Consider the following 5111-nt stretch of genomic DNA (forward strand, 5'->3'; position numbering starts at 1 on the left):
TGTTGGATCTTCTAATATGATATTTGTTTGCTTCTTCCATCTCTGTATTTTGGCTTTTGTTCTTTCCCACTATGTATTTAGGAGAGCATTGAATGATGGGGAATTGGATCAAGGGTTTGGAAGGGATGAATGTGGAAAAAGCCCAATCAAGCTTTTGATCAAAGAAGAGGGCGTTTAGAGAGTTCCTTTCTAAAATTGAAGTTCTCATTTCAGGTACTTGAAAAAAGCAGGTCTGTGTTGTATTCGTTTGGAATATGTTGGCAGTTGAGGTAAAATGAGTCACGTCGCTGTTGGATACCGAAGAATGGTGCTACATGGAGGCCGCCGTGTCTGTATTGAAGTTTGGTTAGAAATCAAGTGATGGGATGTCTTCCATTTCCTTATGACTTGAGGAGATTTGGATCGGCTTTGCTCTTCAACTGCAGCACGAACATTTTCCCATGGATACGAGAAGGTTAGTGCTTTTACTTTTTGTTTAGTTTAGTTTTGCTTTTTTGTTTCTTTTTCATCATCATTATTATTGTTATTGGTTGTAGATAATGTCTAGTAGCTGAATTAGATGGGCATTGTCCTCATGTAATGTTTGCGTTTGACCGCTTTTGTCATCCATGCATTACTTCAGAAATTAGAATTAACATCATAATTACAGGTTTGTTTTGTAGGCTCATCTCATGGGAGCGGCATATGCTATATGGTTGGTCAACAGCTTCTAGATCGAATGTTCTCAGAAAAATGAAGAGAACGGAATAGACATTTAAAAGTTATTTCCAACGGAGGTGCTTTAATGAGTTTAGCATTCAGAGAAGTATTTGAAAACATATTGTTGAAATTCAGTGGAAGTTAGAAAGTTTTCAAAAGTTAGATTTTAATAAAAACCTAATATATGGATTCATGAATCCATGCTGCCCATCAGTTTCTCAAGTTCACCCTAGGGCAGGAGTCCAAAAATCATGCAAATCCCAATCAAGATGTTTATATGACATCCGAACTGTTCATTACCACTGGGATAAACTGTAGGCAAAAAGATCTTCCTGATCCAAAACTTATGGCCCCAACAGTTTCCAATGGTGGGCGTTTTGTGTAGTGTGGTCCACCTAAGTTTTGGATTTGCCTGATTTTGGGATTCCTTTCCTACTGTGAGTTTCAGAAGCTGATGGACGGAATAGATTTCTCATGGGGCATCTTTGAGAGCCCGACAGCTTCTGACCATAGAACTTCCTGGTGTCCGTCTGGATGTTATCAAGATTCTAAAGCAATACTACGGTTAGGATAACATCTGATTCTGCCTCGAAGAAAACAGATGAACTGCCGATCTTTCAAACAGGGGTTACTTCCCGGTCTGTCCTAGATGAGAGCCAAGTGAGAGGCCATATGCACAGACTTGGAGTAGGGCGAGGGGCTTGCTTACAAGAGTAGTACGGACGGATCTTATATGTTTGGATGAGTGAATTGGGGTGAATTGGGGCTCTCTCTCTCTCTCTCTCTCTCAACATCCAAGTCTTCTCTCTGGCTCTACTCTTCTGGGATAGGTTTCAGTGATGCACCAATCATGTTTCAATTCATCCACACAAACTTTTGTATGCCCAACTGCATCAGAGTAGGTAATCTTGCCTATCCATGCACCTAAATCGACTTTAATCCTCCACTATCCGTGGCCATTCACCCTTGATTTAATACATGTTGAAATCAATGGGTGGGCTATAAGATCTTAACAACCAGATACCTATCAAGTGTGATTAAAACCTTTTCAGCTATTAAAACAAAAAATCAATAGGTGGGTCATATGGACTTCAACTGTTAAACATAAATGATCTCAAGTGACAAACCTAGCTAAAATAACCATTCATCAACTTGTAAGCTATAATAGGTAATCAATGGATTTCCTGTTGGGTCATATGGACTTCAACTGTATTCTAGTACATGCAATTAACTGGACCATTAAATCATTAAGATGAAAGCCATGATAAGAATCAGTGGATTTATTATTTGATCATATGGACCATAACTGTATTCTAGCGCATGTGCTTAATTGAACTCATGTATGAAGCCACCATAGTGACCTAAGACACATTACACTGGTAAGTTTGACCTATCTCTATGTCCTCAGTTTAAAAATTATTCAAAAAGTTGGTATATACAAGTTGATCTAGACCGGAAATGATGGGGCTCCTGATTTAGAGGTCCATAGGGTATAATAATAAAATTCCATGTCCGTCAACATTTATACTTCTGTGGAGAGGAAAGGCACAACGATGGTGGAGAATTTTCATCTTGACTCGTCATTGCTCCCTTCACACAGGTTGACCATACATGAATAAAGTCCTCTTAAAAGTATGTAGTAGTCATGGAACATCATATGCTAAGATCCACCATTAAAAACTTATTGGGGGCTACAAAATATTTAGATCAAATTGATGTGTTTTCCCTTCATCCAGGTGCCTGGGACCTAATCAACAGGTTAGATGACAAATAAACATTACAGTGGGCCTTAGGAAGTTTTTAATTGCCAGCGTTCATTGCCACTTTTTCCTGTAGTCTTGGAGTGCTTTTGTGATTTGGCTTGGGATATAAAATATTTGACTTACAGTCACTACTAGTCAATGACTTAAATTTCTGCAGTTAGCTAGACCCTACAAAATTTTTAGAAACCAAAGAATCTGAGAATTGTCTATTTTGTAATGACTCTTGATTCACGCCTTCGGATTATGAGTGAATGATCTCGGGTGACAAAGAAGTAAAGTGTTAGGCATCTTCTCTACTCAAATGTGAGTGCAATATTTGCTCCGTGAGTTTTAATGGATTTTAAGGGATTCGATTGTCTTAATTCCTTAGATGCATGATATGTGATGCAATAGTTTAATGTCCAACTTAGGAGTGAAAGTGAGGGCTTGAAATGCAGGCGATCTGTCGGGACTCACATACTTGAGAGACAATAAAGCAAACAAAATATGAATATGAATGGATGGTGCAAATCGAAACGCAGGAGATCTGCCATCACCTGTTTACCTTAGAGAGACGGTAAAAAAAAAGGAAAAATGAACGAATGATGTAGTAGTGCAATGTCTAACTTAGGACTGGGGGATCGAAACACCGGGGATCCACTAAGACCTATTTACCTGAAAGAGATGGTAAAGAAAAGAAAAATGCTCTAGTCACTCTAAGTTTTCGATATAGTATGATTCAGGTAAATCGACAAACCTCAGAGCATACACTCAAATAGATTAGAGAAGCAGATGGTTGTGGAAATGCAATGATGCATAAATGCGAGAATGAGGAAGATGATGAATGCAATTGATCTATGGCCTAAATAATTTGGTGAGAGGGTCGTGAGGGTTGATGGGTGGATGGATTATCGCAAGGATTGTGGAGATGGTTGATCTACTTTTGGTGACTGGGATGGCTTGGGCTTGGGCATAGGTAGGCTTGTGTAGGGCTAGAATGACCACTCCTCTCTCTCTCTCTCTCTCTCTCTCTCTCTCTCACTCACTCACTCACACACACACACACACACACACACTCCTTGGTGGGTGGATGGAATGAAGTATAGATCTTTTGCTCTACCACTCTCTCTATTAAGGATGTGGTGTGTAGAAATGGGTGAAGAGAAGGGAAGGGGTATTTATAGTTGAGGTGGGTGGTTCTTTGGAAATTTGGGTGAAGTTGGAGGGTAAATGAGAGCTTGAAGTGCTGTGATTACTTGAGGGAATGAGGTTGCCATATGGCATCCTCCCATTGGCTAAGGGGCATGGTATAAGGTGTAAATAGAGTGAACTCCAAGAGTATTTTGGTCATTCGAGGTCCAAGCGCAACACTCGAGGTGGGGATAAAATTCTCTCCTCCACCCAATGCACCTCAAAATGCGGAATCATCCACCTTGTGGATTGCACTTAATTTTTACTGGGAGCTCTGTTAGACCTTGGGTAATCCTTTCGAATTCTAGTTTTTGGGCTTAGGCCTTACATTGATCATGTTGGGTGTGGACGTGATCTCAAATCAGAGTCAAACAAGAAATAAGTAACAAAAAATCCAAACAATCACAGAGAACATACAAGTTTTAATGTGGAAAACCTTTGCGGGAAAAAACCACAACACAAAGCGACGGTCAATCCACTATAATTAGAAGAAGATTACGAGAGATGGAACAACTTACAGTAAAAACCATAGCTTTTCCTATCGAAATCATGTTAGGCTCCTAGACCCTCTTGGCTCTCTAGTTTTAACCCTAATCGTAATTAAGAAGGTATTCATACACTCCCGTACCATTTTAGGAAATAAAACCCACACTTACGCATTTTGTCGGTGGGACCAATGGGACCTTCGGTCAGACTAACAGGAACCAACACACACACATTGGTCGAACCGAAAACGTGCAAAAGGTCACAACATGTAATCAAGAATTCACCCACTAATTCGGTTGAACCGAAAGGGACACCTGTCGAACTGACAAAAGTCCTCTACACTAGGATTAAAAGCACTCAATCAATAAGTTGCATTGAACTGGATGAGGTTTCTACATGTAGTAGAGATGGTACTTGAAAATTTAAAAATTACTTAAGAAACTGCATATGTGGCATTCAAAGTCTTATTAAACCATTAAAATTATGGGTCTCCATAGATATTTATTAAACCGTTAGAAATGAAAAATGATCATTAACAACCCTAAATTTTTGTGCACTTAAAAATGCGATTAGTAGTTAAACATTTTATTTTTAAATTAAGAACAAAAACAAGTCAATAGATGAGTGGGTTAAGACACTCTTAGTTGAGAGAGATTGAGGGATCGACTCTTACCGCCGTGACTCTTAGTTGCGGGCGAGAGGTACGGCAAAAACTTGTTCACAACCTTAACTGTAAGGTCGCGATGTAGTAATAATCTCGGTGAGACCGAGGTCGAATGCACATGGATTAATCTCGCGTGTCTTCTAAAAGTAACTAGAATTAGAACTAGAAGAAGATGCAAATATAAATATGAAAATAAAGGTAGTAATTGTGATTAAAGTAATTAAAACTTGTGAATTTAAAGGTGGGAAACTAGGGTTTCCAAGGATCCACTCGTAGAGATCAGAGAGATCTATGCTTGATTCAAGGACACAACTGGAATCAGAGTCCCA

This window comes from Magnolia sinica, chromosome 10 (assembly GCF_029962835.1).
Source record: "Magnolia sinica isolate HGM2019 chromosome 10, MsV1, whole genome shotgun sequence".
Classification (NCBI taxonomy): Eukaryota; Viridiplantae; Streptophyta; class Magnoliopsida; order Magnoliales; family Magnoliaceae; genus Magnolia; species Magnolia sinica.